Genomic DNA, 23,572 nt, shown 5'->3' with positions numbered 1-23,572 from the left:
TACAACAAGAAGAAACAGGAACAATACTGGAGGCAATTTACAGCACACACTAATGCTGGTAGCATAATTATTAATGTAGAATGTATGTTCAAACAAATGGCCACTGCCCCCACCTATAACTGACCTTAGTGGCAAGGTGCACATGGAAGGGCAACACATGTAAAACAAATCCAAGGAAAATTTCCAGCTCAAATTGTCAGCCTGCAACAAACCGAATTAATCTGTCTAACAGTTTTCTTTAAAAACAGGGGCTTCGTTTTCACACATTTGCAAACAAATGCGTAAGCTGCGGAGGCCACGATGATTATCTGCAGTCCTAACTCTATACATTTTTGAGAGCCTCCACAGTGGAAACACATCCATTATAATGGATAGGCAGAGGGCAGGTGAACCTGGAATGAGCCCACCCCTCCTTAAAGGCGCAGGGGCAGCAAGTAGCACAATGGCAGTGAAGGTGTCCAGTGCGTCCTCTCACCAGTATTCCAAAGGAACAAACATATGAACACTGCCCCCACCTATAACTGGCCTTCACAGCAAGGAGCACATGGAAGGGCAACGCATGTAAAACAAAACCAAAGACAGTTCCCAACTCAACTTGTCGGATAGGCTGCAACCAAACGAATTAACAGTTTGCGTTAAAAAAAAAAAATGCATAGAGTTAGGACTGCGGAGAATAATGGGGTGCCTTGATTTGGCCTCCGCAGCTTACACATGTATTTGCAAAGGTGTGCAAATGTGTGTTTTTAATGCAAACTGTTAGACAGGTTAATTCAGTTGGTTGCAGGCTGGCTGACAAGTTGAGCTGGCAATTTTCTTTTGGTTTTGTTTTATAATGCATGTTCCTTGCTAAAGGACATTATTTTTTTATCAAGTTGTTATGGGTAAAGTTCTGCTTTAGGTCGGGTTCACACATCCGATTCTCACGACAGGAGAGTGTGCCCAGCTCTCAATGGAGCCGGTTCACACAGCTCCGGGGCGGTCGTGGTCCCCATTTGGAAAGGGTCCTGTGCATCTTTGGTTCCATTTCAGGTGTGAATTTAGGCAAAAATTCAGACCTGATTTGCACCTGAATCGGTGAACAGGGACACACCGGACCCCATGCTGTGAGCCGTAGCTGCCGCATGTGTGAACCCAGCCTTAAAGCTGACCAGGCATTGGAGTTGATTTACTAAATCTAAAAAGTGCAAAATTTGGTGCAGCTGTGGATGGTAGCCAATAAGCTTCTAATGACGTGTACACACAGGCGGCCTTTTCGACCGGACTGGTCCGACGGAACGAATCCGTCGGACAATCCGATCGTGTGTGGGCTTCATCGGACCTCCAGCGGACTTTTTCTGTCGAAAATCAGACGGACTTTAGATTTAGAACATGTTTCAAATCTTTCCGATGGACTCAAGTCCGGTCAAAAAATCCGTTCGTCTGTATGCTAGTCCAACAGACAAAAAAGGGCAGCCACTGGCTATAAACTTCCTTATTCTAGTCCAGTCGTACATCATCACGTTCAAACGATCGGACTTTAGGACTTTTGAACAGACTTTAGTCCGTTCGTGGGTGCACATGTCCGGTCGTTCGCAAGTCCGTCGTAACGCCATCGAAAGTCTGTTGAAAAGACCGTCGGACGTTTGATGCTGAAAAGTCCACCCATGTGTACACGGCATAACATCAGCTAGATCTGACAATAAAACCTGGAAGCTGATTGGTTTCTATGCAGAGCTGCACCAGACTTTGCACTCTCCAGTTTTAGTAAATCAACCCCACTGTTTGAATTTCAGCTAATTCCTGAGGAACTGCCAAAATAAATTTGTGGTTGGCCCCGCAATCTTTGTCAGCTAAACAGCGGCTGCATCCAAGCAGATGCAATTACTGTTCGGGTATTCAGACAGCCACTGGCGCTGGCTGCCAGAATAAACTAGCCGGGTCTGCTATATAGCATGGACGGAGGATTCTGTAGGCCAAACAAAAAGAAAGGGTATTTCTAATCATAAAAGTAATAATAAACAGTTGTATGTCTTTGACCTCCTGTGACCACTGCAGACAGTGCTGGCCAATCATTAAAAATGGATAGCCTGAAACACTTTTTTTGGTAAATCACTATTGTTCCACTAAGATAGGACCAGGAATGGGGTGTCTGCTAAAGCACATGCTAGTCCAAAAGCAACCATGGTGTACTGTCACAGTTCTATAGAACAATCACATGACATGTCAGATCCTCCAGACACCAGATCATGTATATACCGTATAGCCTAAAGCTGGCCACAGATGAGCAGATGTCTTCCTAAATATCACAGGTGGTGGGACATCTGTCTATGCTCCGTGAGTCTTAATGAGTGCTTCTAGCAGTTCTGTAAGTGAAACGTGTTTTCCATAGACTGACCCTTCCATTAATCCAGTGCCCCCTTTCCTGTATTTGTGCCCTGGTGGTAATCCTATATGCACAGTGGCAGTAACACCGCTGGGTTCCATTACATATGAGCAGACGGAGGTGGTGAAACACCAAGCGGCCTTACAGGGCCTGTTCTGTTGGTGATCTCAGCGGACATAGACGTCAGTCAGCTACAGCGGCTAATTCTTCCTTCTTGGAAAAGCGTTCTCCTATCCCCAGAGAGCAGGACATGCTGGCAGATGCCTGGATGTGGGGAATGTGTCTGACACATGGCTGTATATACACTGCCTCTGCCCTCACTGCGTAACAAGTAGGACTAGATTATTCATCCTCTGCCATCGGGAGACTTCACGTGTAATTCTAATACGGCCTGGATCTGAATATGACGAATTGAAGTTATTAAACTTTCCGTCAATTTGCACAGCTGCTGTTTTAATTCAGTGTAACATTCCTGACATGTCTATATTTGGAAGGTTGGAGCAGGTTCAGAATCAGGGAGAGGCTCCTTGGAAATATATATTCTGCTGGCCAATGATTAGACTGGGGATTCCATACAGTTTTTTTTCCTTCTATGTGTTAATCTGTAAAGTAATATAAGAACAATAAAGGCACAGTGTCTAGCTGATTCCTTGTAGCTGCCGGTATCCTTTGACTGGAATAACCCTAAAATCAAAGACTACCCTCTGTATGAGCCACTAACAGGCTCACACACACATATTGGTGCAAGAGGGGGAGGTTGCAGAAAACAAAAACTTGTGACAAAGGAGTACCTTCCTGCTCAAAAGCACTGTGAGAAACCCGATGAATTTCCCTACTTAGAAATATATAATGCATGCTATTCTCTCATCCCTATATATGCTATACTCTCATCCCTATATATGCTATACTTTCATCCCTGTATATGCTATTCTCTCATCCCTATATATGCTATTCTCTCATCCCTATATATGTTATTCTCTCATCCCTATATATGCTATTCTCTGATCACTATATATACTATACTCTCATCCCTATATATGCTATTCTCTCATCACTATATATGCTATTCTCTGATCACTATATATGCTATTCTCTCATCCCTATATATGCTATTCTCTCATCCCTATCTATGCTATACACTCATCCCTATATATGCTATACTCTCATCCCTATATATGCTATACTCTCATCCCTATATATGCTATACTCTCATCACTATATATGCTATACTCTCATCCCTATATATGCTATACTCTCATCCCTATATATGCTATTCTGTCATCCCTATATATGCTATACTCTCATCCCTATATATGCTATACTCTCATTACTATGTATGCTATTCTCTCATCCCTATGTGTGCTATTCCTTCATCCCTATATACTCACTTGCCGACTGCCTAACTGGGAATTTACGTCATGACTTTGACGGTGTACTGGGGTTATGGCTGCAGCTAGCTACCATAACCCCGGTATTTTCGTTTCCCTCAACCGGCTGGCTTTCAGATAAAAGTGATCTCAGTTGCGTATTTGCAGCGGGATCACTTGTAAAGTGGCGGAAAAAGTGAAACAATCCTCCCCCCTCTCCCGTTGGTTCCCCGCCTTCCGTTACTGATCTGTGAGCCCAGGAGCCATCCAGCGTCGGCAATGTCCTATAGAGATGAGCTATAACAAGATGGCCACCGCTCATCTCTATGCCCTTGGAGAACAAGAGCGATGTCATATGTCACTTCTGGTTCTCGGACCATGTAAACATGTTTGTTTTTTTTTTTTTTTTCTTAAAGCGGTTGTATGCCTGCAAAAAAAAAAAAAAAAATAAACCTGAAAGGCAAAGGCATAATGAGCTAGTATGCATCGCATACTTACCTTAGAACGAAGCGCCGGCATCGCCTCCTAGTCGCTGCTGAGGGAGCTGACATGTTCCCTCTGCGTTTCTACCGGGTTCGTGGCTCCGGCTCTATTAATGGCCAGAGCCGCGATGATGCCACTCGAGTGAGTCCTCTTTCCGGCAAGGAGCACTAATTTTTCAACAGCATCCGCCGGACCTTTAGAGCGCATGCGCTGCTGATGTCAGTGGTTGCATGCAAGGTGAATATCTCCTATACTGTGCAGGTTTAGGAGATATTCATGGTACCTACAGCTAAGCCTTATTATTATAGGCTTAGCTGTAGCAAAAGATACAAAAAAATTTTCCTTTTAAGGCTAGAGAATTTTTCTTAGGTCTTTTGCCCCCCAGATCTCTCCATAAACAGGACCTGTCATGCTGTATTGTTATCGAAAGGGATGTTTGTATTCTTTGCGATAGCAATAAAGGTGATCAAAAAAAAAAAACTTTTTTAAAGGGACAGTGTAGAAAAAATGTTTTTGAAAGTGCCCCCGTTCCGACGTGCTCGCACGCAGTAGTGAACGCATACATACATCACGCCCACATATGTAAACGGTATTTGCACCACACATGTGAGGTATCACGGCGAACGTCTGAGCAATGGAGATTTTTAAGTACTGTCGTTTGGCGCCATTCTACGAGCGCACGCAATTTTAAAGCATGACATGTTGGGTATCTATTTACTCGGCGTAACATCATCTTTCAAATTATACAAAAAATTGGGGTATATTATGTTTCATTTTTTTTTTTTTCAAGTGTATTTTTTCCCCCAAAAAAAATTAGTTTGAAAAACCACTTTACAAACACCATGTGACAAAAAAATTGCAACCACTGCCATTTTTTTCTGTAGGATCTCAGTAATTTTTTAGCAAAAAAAATACTGATTTTTACTTGTAAACAACAAATGTCAGAAAAAGGCTGGGTCCTTGAGTGGATACTCTACTATCATCTCACCCTAAAATATTTAGTGGAGTTTTAGTGTTAAAAAGAATGCAGATCTGTTGAAAAAAGCAGGGTTGACTAACTACAACCAATTCATAATTTCACATTCTTTCAACGAGAAGAAACTAATATGTAGCTTATTGAAAGCAGACCTTTATCTTAGTTCAGTCCTGCTCAGTAGTAGTGACATAATAGAAAGGACAGATACATATTTTTTGTTTGCCTTAAGCTGACCTAATAGATTTTTTTGATAGCCCCACCGGCTGTCAAAATACCTTAAACAGTGATGCAGCTGCTGTTCAGCCAACAATTTTGTACCCAGGTTCTTTGATTTTTAAATTGAGGGATATGGGATGGGATGCGCCCAGATTTATTGTTAAAGTAAGGGACGGTTATAAACCCTGTCTTTTTTTTTTTTTTTTTTTTTTACATCCGTGTGCCATTGGGATGCTTTACTTTTACTTCCTGTCCCATAGCCAAAACAACAGGGGAATGGCCATGTAAGCCCTGTGTGAATGATGTCCTTGGCAGTACAAAAATGAATGATGATGTATAAAGTGCAGTTATTTTTTTTTTAATTCCTTTATTTTATGGCAAAGTTCCATGCAACAGAACAAGTCATGTCATTTTCTTACATATAGGTACAATTGGTCAACAAATTCCAAGAGACAAAAGATATAACCATGCGTACAAAAAACTTTGTAGACATTTTGAATGTTTCTTTGCCAATACTGTATCACTTATATAGAAGAAGACCAGGGGGCCTAAGACCCCTTTCACACTGGGGCGGTTTGCAGGCGTTATTGCGCTAAAAATAGCGCCTGCAAACCGCCCCTAAACAGCCTCCGCTGTTTGTTCAGTGTGAAAGCCCGGGGGCTTTCACACTGAAGCAGTGTGCTGGCAGGAGAAGAAAAAATCTCCTGTCAGGCGCTTCTTTGGAGCGGTGAAGGAGCGGTGTATTCACTGCTCCTAAACCGCTCCTGCCCATTGAAATCAATGGGACAGCGCGGCTATAGCGCGGTAATACCGCGGCTATAGCCACGCTATACGAGAGGTTTTAACCCTTTTTCGGCCGCCAGCGGGGGGGTTAAAACCGCACCGCTAGCGGCCAAATACCGCGGTAAAACAGCGCTAAATATAGCGCTGTTTTACTGCCAACGCCCCCTACCACCCCAATGTGAAAGGGGCCTAAAAGAGCCTCCCTGTACAAGTATCAATCTAGTCAAAAAACATGAGGCGTCAAACTGAAATGAATTTATCAAATAAAATAAAGAATATATTGCTAGCATACATTTCTTACTCGAAGTGTAACTTCCAGGCACTATGATTGAATTACAGCCTTCTCTACGACTACAGTAATGAGCAAAGTTTTACAGAGGATACACGAGATAGAGAGAGAAGAGGCAGAATAGAAGAAGGAAAGGGGGAAACAGAGGGGCTGAAGGAAAGAAAAAAGAAAAAAGAGGAGAGGGGGAAGAGATAGGGAAGGGGGGGAACTGAGAAGCAACAGCGCCCCCTCCAGAAAGGCAATAACTCCCACTCCTATACAATGTACAGGCGGGCGTCTCAAAATGATAATCCATAAATGATTGCATTATGTCTCTTGGGTATGAGTGTGAGCGATCTCCTGCAGGTACGTGTTGGTACCCGTGAAATATCTCCAGGGCCTCCACTTGTCTCGGAATTGTTCCTCCGTATTGTGTAAAGTAGCAGTTAATTCCTCCATACGGAGGATACAGTTCATTTTAGAATACCACAGGACCTTGGTTGGTGGAAGGGGTTGCTGCCACAACGCGGGGATACACGCCCTCGCCACATTGAGGAGTTGCATTGTCAAGGTCTTTTTGTACTTTCGAATGGGTCTCCCTGTCAGGTGCAGAAGGCACGCAGCCGGAAGTGCAGTTATTTACAGCAACCAGTCTGATTTCAATTTAGTTGGAAATAGTTTTGTGCAAGACTGCACTATGTGTGTCCAGGTCAGCAATCAGAATTTAAAGACTATCGTCAGTCAAATTTTTTCTTTTAGTGCCACGTCACATGACAGAAACGCAGGCTGGATGTGTTTCTGCATGCATGTTTTTGATGCATTCTGGTGTGCTTTTTAATGCATTTTCAATGTGTTCCAGTGCGTTTTTCCCTCTTCTTTTTTTTTTTGTTTTTTTTTTTGTTTTTTGCTGTAATGCATTTTGTTACATTTTTGATGTGTTTAGATGCGTTCTAGTGCAGTTCCTTGCAGAAAAAATGCAGCATGTTCGACTTTTGTTGACTCTACTGGAAAGCACTACAATGGTGTGAAGTTCACCATTGAAATTCATGTAACCTACTCTGCATGCATTTTTTATTGCAGAAAAAAAATGTACTGGACTACATGTGGTGTGAGCCAGCCCTAAATTTTCATTTTAAATAGAGTGAGAAATAGTGACAATTTCTGTCAGATCTGTGTTTCAGTTCAGAATGACTGGGTCCTACCATATGTTTAGATAGATAATACCTATATCCCTAGTTATACACAGGTCGCTATTTTTGTCTGTGACCCCACTGGGAAGATTTTCTGTGATTTCCTGTGATACTTGTACAAGAAATGGAGGGGTTGCAGGCACAGACAGCAATCAACACATTGACAGGTATTCTAACCCTTCCTCACTCTACATGTTTTTATTTTTGTCTTTTTGCCATTCAATATCTCCCTTCACTTCCTGTGCTGTAAGGAGGAAACTCAGTAGGGACACAGATGGCAATAAAAACCTGACACATCTGAAGTGTTTACAGTTCAATCATGATTTAGGTTCTAGATGGGCTGGGACACTCGCTGACTTCTTGCATCTTTTAGGAACTGCTACAGCTCCTGGCTCTATGCCTGTCAACTCTGGAAGTTTGGATGTTTCCAGACACGTTAACGTTTTGGTGTTCCAGTTTCTGTCCCACTCTCTATAATATAAAAGCAAATAAAGATCCAGGCTTGGAAATCTATTATACAAATGCTATAAATTGAGTTGCAGTTCAGTGAGTAAAATAAGTATTTCATCTTCAAGCGAAACATGACTTTGTACTTGGTGGAGAAACCCTTGTTGGCAAGCACAAAGGTAATTTTCATGTAGTTGGTTATCAGGTTTGAACACATCTCAGGAGGGATTTTGGTCCACTCTTTACTGATCTAATCCTTAAGGTTTCTTGGCTGTCACTTGGCAACTCAAGGTTTCAGCTCCCTCCATAAATTTTCTATAGGATTAATGTCTGGAGACTGGCTAGGCTACTCCATGACCTTAATGTGCTTCTTCTTGAACCACTCCTTTGTTGCCTTGGCGCTATGTTTTGGGTCATTGTCATGCTGAAAGACCCATCTTTAGTGTTCTGGCTGAGTGAAGAAGGTTCTCATCCAAGATTTTGTGATGTGCGATAATGTGCCCTCTTAGATTGTAAGCTCTAAGGAGCAGGGCCCTCTGATTCCTACTGTATCAAATTGTATTGTACTTGTACTGTCTACCCTCAAGTTGTAAAGCGCTACGTAAACTGTTGGCGCTATATAAATACTGTATAATAATAATAATAATGTTTCCACCTCTGTGGTTTACTGTAGGGATGGTGTTCTTTGGGCCATAGTCAGCATTTTTCCTTCCTCCAAACCCGGCAAATTGAGTTATTGCCAAAGAGCTCAATTTTGGTCTTATCTGACCTCAGCACTTTCTCCCAATCCTTATCGGAATCATTTTAGATGTTCATTGGCAAACTTGAGATGGGCCTGTACATGTGCCTTCTTAAAGGAAGGGGGACCTTGAGGTCGCTGCAGGATTTTGAACCATGGCGGTGTATTGTGTCACCAATGGTTTGGTGACTGTGGTCCCAACTGCTCTTCCTGTGCAATTCTGGGCTGATTCCTCACTTTTCTCATGATCATCCTTACCCCATGAGGCTAAATCTTGCATGGAGCTCCAGACTGAGGGCGATTGATCGCTCCAACAGTTGTCTCCTTCCCACCAAGCTTCTTCCTAATGGTCTTGTAGCCCATTTCAGCATTGTGCAGGTCTACAATCTGTCCCTGATGCCCCTGATGCCCTTTGACAGGTCTTTGGTCTTGCCCATGATGGTGAGGTTTGAATGGAAGAAAGAGATTCTGTGGACAGATGTCTTTTATACACATAATGAGTTGTTGTTAGGAGCACCTTCTTAAATTGACAGGACTAATCTGTATACCACATGAGCACATACTGTAGCCGGTCTGTGGGAGCCAGAATTATTGTTGGTTGGCAGGGGATCTAATACTTATTTTACTCACTGAACTGCAACTCAATTGATAACATTGGTATTTTTGGTTAGTATTCTGTCTCTATCATTTAAAATACACCTATGATAACAATTATAGACCCTTTGTTTCTTTGTAAGTGGGCAAACTTACAAACTTACAAAATATGCAGGAGATCAAATAATTAATATATTATTACTATATAGCAGAATTCTTTTTTAATAGGTTCTATGAGAATTAGCTGGATATTGACTAATATGGTGAAATACCGAGTTAATTCAGCTTATCTGTGGATTTGTTGAATTTTTGAGAACCTTTGAAGAGCCGTAATCCAGGATTTGGAGCTGAATCTGGTCATGACATCCAGCCTGGTTGGTCATAATTAAGGTACTCTCATTTTCTCAGGGTTAAGTGCACTCTCTTCTTGGAGCTCCTCCAGTTTAGTGTTAACTCAGGTCAGAGTTATTGTTTCACTCTGTGATGTGATTAAACGGATGTCTCCCACACCAAGGCATTACTGCAAATTAATTAGCTTATTTTCCATTTGTGGACAACATTGGCACACCATGTAGCAATGCATCATAAAGTCTCAATTACATGTCTGGCAAGGTCACTGGCGTAATGGATGAATCACGGGCATATGGGAGGTATACTGACCGATTCTTCCAAAGCAAGCCTTAGCAGTTCAATAAACAGATCCCCGGTATAATGTTATGCAGAAGGACATAGCTACAGTAAAGACATTGAAGGAAATGGTTCATACAAAGATATATAAGGTGAACCAAGGCGTTTTTTAATTTTTTTATTTTTGTGCTCACCAAGCTTGTTGCTTTGCTCTATCTTTAGCTGGTAGCCTGCAGCAATCGGAAATTTTGATGGCAGATCATAGGTGTTCAGGTGCTCAGAGTGAACAAACTAGTCCCTTTTTTTTTTCGACCAGGAAATAATTGTTTGTTTAAAAGTTGATTTGGTATTTTATTCTTTAGTCCCCATTTAGACTTGTGTGATTTGTTGCTCTTTGGCTGTTGTGTCACAATGCATGATAAAAGGAATTGTAATATTGTCTACGTTGCCAGTTCACACATACAATGCACTTCTATGTGACTTGGAAAAAGGTACAGTTGTTTTTTTTGTGTGTGTGTTTTTGGCCCCATGAACTTCAATTTGGTAAAAAATGCATATAGATGGAGAGAGGCCCATACCATGCTTAAAGTGATTGTAAAGGTTCAAATTTAATTTATATACAATAACAGACATGCTAAACTTTACCTGCTCTGTGCAACAGTTTTGCACAGAGCAGACCTGATCCTCCTCTTCTGTGCTCCCCCTGCTAGTGCTCCTGGCTCCTCCTCGCTGCCAAGTGCCACCATAGCAATTCACCGGCTATGGGGTTTCTCATGCAGGCTTGCTTCCGAGCCGCGCTCTGTGTTTCTATTGGCACACAGAGCATTGCTCAGCCCTGCCCCCATTCTATGCATACTGGTTGTGATTGACAACAGCAGGAGCCAGTGGCTCCTGCTGCTGCCTGTGAGTCTATGGGGAGGGAGGGAGCTAAGAGAGCTTCTGCTCCTGTACACAGCACTGGATCGAGATCGGGCTCAGGTAAGTATGGGGGGGCTGTACTCAGGAGTTTTTTTACCATCATGCAGAGAATACATTAAGATAAAAAAGCCCTTTAAGTGACACTAAAGTCTAATTTTTCTTTAAAAATAACAAACATGTTATACTTGCTCTGTGCAGTGGTTTTGAACAGGGCAGCCCAGATCCTCCTCTTCTTGGGACCCCTGCCGGTGCTCCTGGCCCTTCCTTCCTGTCGAGTGCCCCCACAGCAAGCGGCTTGCTATGTGGGGGTACCTGAGCCGAGCCAAGCTGCAGCTATGTGTGTCCATTCAGACACGGAGCCGTGGTTCGGCCCTGCCCCCTCTCTCTCCTGATTGGCTAACTGAATTTGATTGACAGCAGCAGGAGCTAATGGGGCCGCTGCTGTGTCTCAGCCAATCAGGAGGGAGAGTCCTGGATGGCCGAAGTACTCGTGCACATCACTGGACAGAGATGGGGCTCAGGTAAGTATTAGGGGGGCTGAGGGGAGCTGCTTACCTGCTCATTGTATTGGTTGTCCATTTAAAGCTACTTCCTGTATTACAATACCTTTGTGAGAATAGGGTAGAGCTATCATATAAAAATATGAAGGCCACATGTTTATAATAATGCTAACAGTCCTAATCTAAAAAATATGGGCTCAATTAAAGTAAACTGGCTTCCCCTTAAATGCACACAATACTTCTTACAAAATATTTTCATTATTTTAATTTCTTGTACTTTCTTTGCAAATTCATAAACAATAAAATATCAGTACTAGACAAAATGTAACAGTTTCCAATGAAGATGATTTCTAGGAATAATCTTCCCACATCCAAGCACATTGTATACAGGGAGAATTTATCAAGAAAATGTTGTGACTGTGTCACTGAGTCGAGAGTTACATCACATAAAAGTGCCAGGTATGTCAGTTTTCAAAGTTTTATGGATCCATAATCCCTGTTTGAAGGAGCCTCATCAGTCTGTGGGTGAGATGGTGACCCTGAAAATATCAGCATAATGCTAGAAACGTTTCCTCCACTGCTGACATATGAATAGAGAAAAGCATGTTCAGCAACTATCCATTTTAAGGGGGAAGCGCTGTGTATTTTAAGGCCACAAGTGACTTAATATTTGACTTTTTACATAAAACTAGCTTTTGCTATAACTTTCAACTTTTACTTTGCTGTTCCATATTGTGATTATTGTCATTCATGTTATGTGTAAATGTTCCCTCTAGTGGTCATCTGTCTACAATATAGCTAATAAATATAATATATATATATATATATATATATATATATATATATATGTGTATGTGTGTGTGTGTGTGTGTGTGTGTGTGTGTGTGTGTGTGTGTGTATATATATATATATATATATATATATATATATATATATATATATATATATATATATATATATATATATATATATATATATATATATATATATATATATATATATATATATACAGCCCTCAAATTCCACTTGCCTGCTTGCGAGTGGAATTTAATGCAGGGCGAGTGAGGAGCGGGGGTGGACCGGGAAACTGTCAGCCGAAGGACACAGAGTGGCAGGACCGGACTGCCCTGGTGCCGCTTTGAGCTGAGGTGAGGCTGCAGTGCTCCCCTCCCTCTTTCTCTCCTCCTCTAGTCTTGTGGATCACACACACAGCGGGGATGTCCCGTTGTGTGTCACAGAGCTGGCTGGGTCTGTGTTCGGTGCGCAGTGCAACAAGGTCCCGCCCCCCTAGACTGGCTTGTGTGATAGTATCAGTGTCCCGCCTATGAAACGAGCCGGTCTAGGGGGGCGGGACCTTGTTACACCGCGCGCCGAACACAGACCCATCCCCGCTGTGTGTGTGATCCATCCAGGGAAGTCCAGGTGAGTCTGTATTGATGATGGGGCACCGAAAAGCTACATTGATGGGGCACAGAAAAGCTGCATTAATGGGTCACAGTGAGGCTGCTTTCACGTCAATATGGGGTGCCGTGTGTACATTAATGAGGAAAAAAATGAACCTAAATGATTTTTCAAATGGCTGCAATATAACAAATAGTGAAAAATTTAAGGGAGTCTGAATACTTTCCATCCCCACTGTATGTGTATTATATATATATATGAGAATGCTTTAAAACTGAGGTAGCAATGCATGGCAACCAAGCAGTCCATCCTAAAGCGTTTGTTACCCCAACACTTTATATTCCTGATATGTGCCTGCTGTACCATGCGCTTGTATGAAAAAGTATCCTGTTCTCTTTGTATTGCTTCCTTTATAGGAAATCCCTGGTGATCCTGTCAGTCCCCTTGCTTTCCCACTAAAAACTGACCACACTAAGCAGGAAGGTACACCGTGGTCAGTTCTCTAGCTATGCTGGGAATTCAGTGTACTCTCCTTCAACAATCGGACATGTACTGACATGCCCCCACTGCACAGCCATTCACTGGGAGGCTCAGTGTGCTCCCCAAGCTATTATGCTTCTGAGAACAAAGGGTATATGATCATTTATAAAAAAGGCATTTTTATTTTTTTATTTTTATAGCTATACAAAAATGTTTTGCCTTTTGTTTATTGTTTATTAAACTGAATAGATTGTTTTACAAGGTGATCTTTTACAGTCACTTTAAGGCTGCTTTCACACTGGAGCGGGCGGGCAGTTTTAGCAGCATTTTACTGTCATTTAGCGCTCCTCCACCGCTCCAAAGATGCTGCTTGCTGGACTTTTTTTTAATGCCCTGCCAGCACAGTGTCGCAGTGTGAAAGCACTCTGGCCTTCACACTGGGACTGCCGGGGAGGTGTTATTCAGGCGCTTTACAGGTGCTATTTTTAGCTCAAAAGCTCCTGAAAAACGCACCAGTGTGAAAGTGGTCTAACTGAACAAGCTAAAGATGTAAGCTGATTGGTTGCCATGCACAGCTGCTCCGGATTATATCTGCTCCAGTTTTGATAAATTCCTCCCAATGTTTTTAAAACATTAAAGCAGCGGGGGGTACCATTAGGAATTAATGACCTCCCCGTGCATCTGCAAAAGAGCCTGCGAGTCGAGGAATGCATGTGATTAACCTAAATCCAGAGATTTTTCCCCGCAGTGCTTCTTTCTTCCACTGGACATCGAGAGTTAGTCCCCTTTCACACGGATGGATAGAATTGTGCTTTTAGCTGTGGATTTTCTAGTTTTCTACCGCAGCTAAAAGCACACAATGCTTTCCTATGACCCCATTCACACACTGCATTTAGCTGCGATTCAGTTACATGCAGTTTGGTGCGGATAGAAAAAATAGAATTGACTGCGTCCAGAAGCGATTTAGCGCAGCTATCTGCACTTAACTACAGGTAATCGCAGTGTACTATTTCTCCTGCGGATAGCAGCGGCAACAAGGAGAGAAAAGCAACAGGAAGCACATCAGAAATGGCAAGAATGTTCCAAACGCAGCTAAATGCAGCTAAACGCAGACACATGTAAACACAAGTAAACTAAGGTAATCACACTGTAGAAATGCAGCTGATCACAGTGACTGGAGTCTTGAATTTCACAGAACATAGTATATGCTTTTAACTGCGGCAGAACAGCCGTCCGCGTCAAAGGAGCCTTACAACATCTGACCTGACGACATCTGATGGTCAGCATCACTTAACCTACTTCTTCTGAGCTCTGGAACCGCCCCAGCCTGTGATTGGACAGAGAAGGGAGAAGCAGCACAGTGATTAGCTCATCTTTATCACACTGCTCTCTCTATATCAGCAAGATTCTACTCAGGGACTGCAAGAGGCTTATGATAAAGTCAAATGATGTATTAATGAATACAGAGCTGCATTGGTTGAGCTTGAATATAGAACTCCAACCAATGTCAGGTTTTGCCGGCTATGAGCCTATTGGGGAGACATTCTCCAAAATGCATATCCCGGTGGCTGATATCGGGGGATTGCGGGACTCAGGGCCAAGGGGGATGGGGGGGATCCAGTGTAAGTTCACCTTACAGATTTTCTGTATAGGTAAACTTATGACGTGTACACACGGGCGGACTTTTCGAAAGGACTGGTCCGACGGAACGAATCCGTCGGACAATCTGACCGTGTGTGGGCTTCATCGGACCTTCAGCAGACTTTTTTTCTGTCGAAAATCAGACGGACTTTAGATTTGGAACATTTTTCAAATCTTTCCGATGGACTCGAGTCCAGTCGAAAAATCTGTCTGTATGCTAGTCCGACAGACAAAAAGGACGCAAGGGCAGCTATTGTTTACTGGCTATGAACTTCCTTATTCTAGTCCCTTTGTACGTCATCACGTTCATACCAACGGACTTTCGAACTGACTTTAGTCTGTGGATGTGTGGGCAAGTCCGGTCGTCCGAAAGTCCATCGGAAAGACCGTTGGATGTTTGATGCTGAAAAGTCCGTCCATGTGTACACGGCTTAACACTTTAACACTGTCCCCCCCCCCCCCCCCCCCAGACTGTTCTCATTCCTCCAGTGTTGTGTCTCACTAATACAAGAGGTGTGTTACTGGCCAGATCACCAGTTGAAAACAGGGGGAAAGAAGCCTAATGCCCTGTACACACGGTCGGACATTGATCGGACATTCCGACAACAAAATCCATTTCCTACGGATTTTGGGCCAAACTTGTCTTGCATACACACGGTCGCACAAAGCTGTAGGAAAATCCGATCGTTCTGAATGTGGTGACTTAAAACACGTACGTCGGGACTATAAACGGGGCAGTAGCCAATAGCTTTCATCTCTTAATTTATTCTGAGCATGCGTGGCACTTTGTGCGTGGGATTTGTGTACACACGATCGGAATTTAAACTATCGGATTTTGTTGTCGGAAAATTTTATATCCTGCTCTCAAACTTTGTGTGTCAGATATTCTGACGAAATAAGTCCGATAGAGCCCACACACGATCTGAATTTCCGACAACACAATCCGATCGCACTTTTTCCATCGGAAAATTTGACTGTGTGTACAGGGCATAAGAAATAAAAACTGATGCAGCCACCACATCTAATGATTGGTAAACTGCAATAAAATCCATGTTTGTGAATCCTGAGGTTTATTACAAACACACATGTATACAACGCAAGCAACAAGTTTGACACTGCCTGTCTGATTTTGAATGAAAGAGGTAGAAGTGAGGCCATATTGTGCCTGTGTCGTGTATCCATGTGTTACTTTATGTTCCGTTCCAAATGTTCTCATTACAAATAAATAGAAACTCAATACTGCGTTGATGTAATACAGAGATTTAGAAAACTGATTTAATGTAATTAGATTATTCTGCAATCACAAACAGCACTTTTTAATGATGCCTAAACCCATTTAAACAAATTCTTAATTAATGGTAATTGGAAACTAAAAAGCTAGTTAAGTAAACTGTAAAAAACTAACAATCGCAGAGGGAGTTTTATGTGAGGAACTTGTTTCAACTGTCCAAAGTCAAGTAAAAACTAGGAAAATATTGAGGAATGCCTTAGACTTTTAAAGCAGTTGCATGTGTTGTTATTTAACCCCTTAAATACTGTAACTATATTATAAGTGCCTAGAGCAAATTCCACCATCAAATTTTTCAGACCTTTAAAGGTTTAAGGTTTTTACCTTAATGCATTCTGTGCATTAAGGTAAAAAACCTTCTGCGTACAGCTCCTCCCCCAGCCCCCCTTATACTTCCCTGAGCCCCCTCTCGATCCAGCATTGTGCATGAGAGCAGCAGCTCTCCTGGGTCTCTCTCTCCTTATTGGCTCACACAGCGGTGGGAGCCGTTGGCTCCTGCTGCTGTCAATCACAGCCAGTGAGCCAATGAGGAGAGCGCGGGGGGCGGGGTCAAGCTGTGCTCTGTGTGTGAATGAGCAATGTCCATTCACAGGAGCGTGGCCTTGGTAGTGAGCCTGCTTGAGTGCCCCCATAGCAAGAGGCTTGCTATGGGGGCACTCTGCAGGGGGGAGGAACCAGGACCATCGGCGGGGGACCCAAAAAGAAGAGGATCGCGGCTGCTCTGTGCAACTTTTTAATTCCAACTTTTAGAATCACATTAAATAACACACTGAAGGGGACCTTGCTTTGTAATAGTGTAGTTTGTTTTAAAAATCTTTGAGTAGCACAATAAGGGCCAATGTATGCTGGGATCACACAGTAGCGCAAAATGCACCAGAAAGTGCAAAAAGTAGTGGTTACGCTACGTTTAAAAACAGCCTGCACCAAACCATATGGTACTGCAGTACTATGCGCATTGGTGCCTGCGAACACACCGTTAACAATTCACTGGCACTCGCATGCAGATCGCAAGGGCAGCACATTCAAACACTGTGCGGGAAACTCTAACGAAACGTGCCTTTCCCGTAGAGCTGCACGATTCTGGCTAAAATGAGAATCACAATTTTTTTTGCTTAGAAAATAGATCACGATTCTCTCATGAGTCTCATGGCATAACATCATCTTTCACATTAGAACTAAAAAAATTGGGCTAACTATACTGTTTTGTTTTTTTTTTTCATTGAAGTGTATTTTTTCCCAAAAAAATTGCATTTGAAAGACCGCTGGGCAAATACAGTGTGACATAAAATATTGCAGCAATTGCCATTTTATTCCCTAGGGTCTCTGCTAAAATATGTATAATGTTTGGGGGTTCCAAGTAATTTTCTAGCAAAAAATATTAATTTTAACTTAAAGAAGTGTCAGAAAAAGATTTAGACTTTAAGTGGTTAAACTTCCTGCATTTACATGTTGTTGAAAACTTGGCAGACTGCCTGGATTATTTATTTACACAGAAGTTCTATCCCTTTGATCTAAGAAGGAAGCTTAGTTACAATGTTTCAAGTTAAAAGACTTGGCAGAATGCCCAGATGCTTACTTTTGACAGCTGAGTGAGCAGAAAGAATGGGCAACCTCTGCAGGAGAGATCCTCGGGGGAGGTGAATCGAGATCACGATTTTGTAACGATTAATTGTGCAGCTCTACTTTCCCGTACCGCATTCTGGAGTGAACCGGCCCTTAAGCTTTCCTAAAGCAAAAGACATTTACATGTCTCTTTCTATCACATGCAGTATCCTAAAAACAATAGGATTTTTCCTAATTTTAGGACAATGGGCAAGCCATGCAAATCATTGTTTTATGCTCCATGATCCAGATGCACATCCAGAATGGCTGGTGTATAGTGCAAATATTGCCTAGTATTATAGAACCATTCATTCCAAATGCCATACATCTGTTTCAGATATTCAAGCCATTTTGTCTTTTCTATGGAGTAGGACTTGGGACCCAACAAGACAGAATCAACCATACAGATTTTGGTGAGAAGGGAATAAGGCAATCAAAAAGTTCTCCAACTGAATCAGTGTGTAGCACACCACTCCAAGAAGCATTTTAACCAGTTCAGGAGCAGTGTTTTCATTTTTTTGGAAAAATCTGCATTTTTGGCCATAAAATTACTCAAACCCCCAGAACAGTATATATTTTCTGAAAGCAGAGGCCCTGTAGAATAAAAAGATAGTAGTTGCAATTTTTTATTTTGCACGATATTTTCGCAACTGTTTATCAAACACATATTTTCAGAAAAAAATATAATCAAATTAATTTTAGTGCAAACACACAATATATTACCCACTTTTGGTAAAATATAAAAGATGGGGTTGCATCAAGTAAACAGAAACCAAACATGTCAAGTCCAACAATTACATGCCTAAAAAACTATGGTACCCAAAATATCTCCATAAGCAATGTTTTAAAAGCCTTTAATGCTCATCAGTTTAGTGTTAACTGTGAGTTGGGTGCTAAAATTATTGCTCTCGCTCTGACATTTGTGGTGATATCTCACATGTGTAGTGCAATTGCGTTTCACCTATACAGTGGGGACAGAAAGTATTCAGACCCCCTTAAATTTTTCACTCTTTGTTATATTGCAGCCATATGCTAAAATCATTTAAGTTAATTTTTTTCCTCATTAATGTACACACAGCACCCCATATTGACAGAAAAACACAGAATTGTTGACATTTTTGCAGATTTATTAAAAAAGAAAAACTGAAATATCACATGGTCCTAAGTATTCAGACCCTTTGCTGTGACACTCATATATTTAACTCAGGTGCTGTCCATTTCTTCTGATCATCCTTGAGATGGTTCTACACCTTCATTTGAGTCCAGCTTTGTTTGATTATACTGATTGGACTTGACTAGGAAAGCCACACACCTGTCTATATAAGACCTTACAGCTCACAGTGCATGTCAGAGCAAATGAGAATCATGAGGTCAAAGGAACTGCCTGAAGAGCTCAGAGACAGTATTGTGGCAAGGCACAGATCTGGCCAAGGTTACAAAAAAATGTCTGCTGCAATTAAGGTTCCTAAGAGCACAGTGGCCTCCATAATCCTTAAATGGAAGACGTTTGGGACGACCAGAACCCTTTCTAGAGCTGGCCGTCCGGCCAAATTGAGCTATCAGGGGAGAAGAGCCTTGGTGAGAGAGGTAAAGAAGAACCCAAAGATCACTGTGGCTGAGCTCCAGAGATGCAGTCAGGAGATGGGAGAAAGTTGTGACGGAAGCCTCTCCTCAGTGCAAGATACATGAAAGCCCGCATGGAGTTTGCTAATAAACACCTGAAGGACTCCAAGATGGTGAGAAATAAGATTCTCTGGTCTGATGAGACCAAGATAGAACATTTTGGCCTTAATTCTAAGCGGTATGTGTGGAGAAAACCAGGCACTGCTCATCACCTGTCCAATACAGGCCCAACAGTGAAGCATGGTGGTGGCAGCATCATGGTGTGGGGGTGTTTTTCAGCTGCAGGGACAGGACAACTCGTTGCAATCGAGGGAAAGATGAATGCGGCCAAGTACAGGGATATCCTGGACGAAAACCTTCTCCAGAGTGCTCAGGACCTCAGACTGGGCCAAAGGTTTACCTTCCAACAAGAGAATGACCCTAAGCACACAGCTAAAACAATGGAGTGGCTTCACAACAACTCCGTGACTGTTCTTGAATGGCCCAGTCAGAGCCCTGACTTAAACCCAATTGAGCATCTCTGGAGACACCTAAAAATGTCTGTCCACCAACGTTTACCATCCAACCTGACAGAACTGGAGAGGATCTGCAAGGAGGAATGGCAGAAGATCCCCAAATCCAGGTGTGAAAAACTTGTTGCATCTTTCCCAAAAAGACTCATGGCTGTATTAGATCAAAAGGGTACTTCTACTAAATACTGAGCAAAGGGTCTGAATACTTAGGACCATGTGATATTTCAGTTTTTCTTATTTAATAAATCTGCAATGTCAACAATTCTGTGTTTTTTCTGTCAATATGGGGTGCTGTGTGTACATTAATGAGGAAAAAATATGAACTTAAATGATTTTAGCAAATGGCTGCAATATAACAAAGAGTGAAAAATTTAAGGGGGTCTGAATACTTTCCGTCCCCACTGTATATATACACCCTGTGCACACATTGTCACTTGTGGGTGTGTGCAGGGCAACCAAGATTAAATTTTTATTTATTTAGATACATTTTGTTATAATTTTTTTTTTACTTTTTAAATTTAATTTTATTGCTATCGCGAGGGGTTTCACAAACCCCCATGTAATATCTTCAGGCAGCTGACAGGTAGTAGAGTGAACAACCAACTGTTATACAACATTTTAAGATTTAGAACAAAATTTACCAGAGATAAGAACAAGACAGATCTCATCTGAGCCTCGGTGCCATTGGCCATACGTCAGGATAGGGTGACGAGGTGGTCTGTCTTTAAACAGGTACCATCGTTTGAGAAACTGAATAGCACAGTGCATAATAATATGGGTTATGTCTCGTGCCCTTATGTGGCCATCACACACCCACATGATGTTTGAAATAGCCTGATGGAAAAATCCATGATCATAATGGTCATCCAGTGTTCATACATCCTGGGATTGTAGGTTGGACAGATTGAACAATAGTCTTAAGCACAATCAAAAGGTCTGAATACTAGACTAAAGAAAATGAACACTTATGTCACTGGAAATCAGCTATCTGATTCAAGTAGAACATGACACTAGTATTGTATAAGGGGCCATTTAGTCATCACCTGAGTCCAGGCTAGACGTAGGATAATGGGCAAATCCAAAGTTACATCCAGTAAATCTATCCCTATGCGGGGTCCTTCTGCTTTTTTACGGGGAGAAGTCAAGCCAGGTAGATGGCATTTTCTGAGGAAACCATTGAGATCAGCGTTTTTAGGATAGCATTTACAGCAGTGTTGGGAGGTTACTGATCTGGGGCCTCAGGTCTGGGTGAACGTCGGGCCTGAGTCAAGCAACAGGAACCGCAGCGTCGTCTACATTGAGGCAGAGGTGATTGCATCAGTGGCTGTATTTCATCAAAGGTAAGGTCCAAGCAGTTTGGTATTGGAATATCCTCAGTTTCCAAGAAATGGAATAAGCCTGGCAGTTATGTGGGAGTATCTTTTTTTCTTCCAGAACAATCAGGTGTAAAGAAAGTCCTTTTTTATAGTGTTTCGCATTTTCTGCAAAGGGGGTCCAACAGAGGGTATAAGAGCCTGTGTTTTTGCAGTGTACAATTGCTTGGGCTTCAAAGAGGTGACCTAGATCTCCATACAGGTAGTGGCAGATTTAAGGAATAAAACTTTGGTATGTATGCAGGTAACCACATCCCTTACTACTTCCAGTTCCCTACAGAAGACCCCTTCAATGTGAATTGCAAACGCCTCTAGGTCCATTTTCATGGAACGCAAATGAGGAGTTTCTTAGAACTTAGAGCCTGCTGACTCATGCGGCTTCACATAGGGGGCGCCAGATTGTTCCTTTACCAAAAGTGACACTGGATGGGTGGTTATCAGAGTGGGGGCAGGTGTATAAGGTGGAGAGGGAGTATATTGTTCCCAATTCTCCACAAAAGGAGCTGAAGAGTTCTGGGTATTGTAGGGTCAGATCACTCTTCTGTTGCGGGAGCGAGTGTATGTCACGATTGAAAGAGGTCAGTCATGTTGCCGAGAATCTTCTGTGTCTGGATAAGTCAGATGTTTTCTTCCTTTTCACACTGGGCATAATACAGATGGTCAGTCTGAAAAGGCTTCAGAAAGGCGTGTATTGTACAGAGCTCCAAAGGCAAGCATCTTCACGTTTCAATCGCTAGCTGCATCCCCTCTTTGTTTTTGACCAGTGATTCTCCCAGCAACGCACTTCCTGTCCAAGAGGGATAGCGCTCACTTGCTGTACTGTATCTATGGCGTAGAGTCATTTTCACCCCAGGGTTCTAACGTGTGATTTACAATACAGAGCACCTCTCGCTCTCCATCTCAAAATATAGGGGAGGGGGGATATTCTGTAGCTTGCAGAAGGAAAGGGGGCCGGACCGATCACTTGAAATTTTAGTGCAGCAGAAACACAGAACACCGGAAGTTGTGAAGTTACTGGAATCTTGGCAGTATCAATAGGTATTTTTAGCACTTATTCATAAGATCTAACAAAATGCTTTTCAAAGGCCAAAAGAATGCACAAGTTCATTAGGGTTTATGTACAACTTAAAACTTTTAAGGTTTGTAGGATGGGAGTATACATATCTGAACTGACCTATATTCAGATGCACATAGAAATGGAAAGGCCTGGAGGAAAACGGAACAAGTGGGGGTAAAAACAGGGTTTTTTCACGTTTTTTTCGAAAGCAGATTTTTTTTTTTTTGGGGGGGGAGGGTTCTGAAAAAAATGGGGGACATAACAGGAGTGTGGAATATGTTCTTTTACAATAATATATAACATATCTGGGACATGGTATTCAAACTATATAACATGAAGAACAAAACCAAAGAGAATTCCCAGCTCAACTTGCCAGCCAGCCTGCAACCAACCGAAGTACTGTTGGAATACAGGTGAGGGGACGCACTGGATGCCTTTGCTGCCATTGTGCTATGTGCTGGGTGTCCAGTATGCCCCTGTGCCTTTGAGGAGGGGTGGGCTCCATCTAGGATGACCTGCCCTCTGCCTATCCATTATAATGCATGTGGTTCTACTATGGAGGTTCTCAAAAATGTATAGAGTTAAGACTGCAAATAATACTGGGGTGAATTGTCGTGGCCTCTGCAGCTTATGCATGTGTTTGCAAATGTGTGCAAACTAAACTTCTGTTAACGCAAACTGTTAGACAGGTTAACTTGGTTGGTTGCAGGCTGGCTAGCAAGTTGAGCTGGGAACTTTCTTAGTTTTTTTTTTTTTTTTTTTTAAATGCGTTGCCCTTCCATGTGCCCCTTGCTGCGAGGGCCAGTTATAAGTGGGAACAGTGGCCATTTGTTAGTACTGTATAACATGAAGACCGTAATTAAAGATTTCTGACACTGTACTTCTCAATGCATCTCTCAAACAAGAGAAATATGCATTTCTTCCGTAGGGGGCACTGCAGGGGAAAGGCTGTAGTTTAGTTTGCATGTCGGCTCCATCTTGTACTTCCTACAGTTAAGTGATTATTGGAATACAGTACATGATGTTTCTGTCCTCTCAGGCCTTTGACAGGCAAGAGGGTGAATTTGTCTGACGAATTGCTTTATCTTTATAACCGTTAAATGATTCCTATTAATGTTCTCCGCC

At 42.2% G+C, this 23,572-nt stretch overlaps 1 protein-coding gene across 1 annotated transcript in view; it reads left to right on the top strand.

The window, feature by feature from the left end:
- The window catches only part of CRYBG3 (crystallin beta-gamma domain containing 3), a 300,493-nt gene that overhangs the window by 70,597 nt on the left and 206,324 nt on the right, over window positions 1–23,572 (top strand). The window lies entirely within an intron of this gene.

This window comes from Aquarana catesbeiana, linkage group LG02 (assembly GCF_042186555.1).
Source record: "Aquarana catesbeiana isolate 2022-GZ linkage group LG02, ASM4218655v1, whole genome shotgun sequence".
NCBI classification, from domain to species: domain Eukaryota; kingdom Metazoa; phylum Chordata; class Amphibia; order Anura; family Ranidae; genus Aquarana; species Aquarana catesbeiana.
Note: the sequence above shows the minus strand (reverse complement) of the source record. Positions and strands in the feature narration are given on the sequence as shown.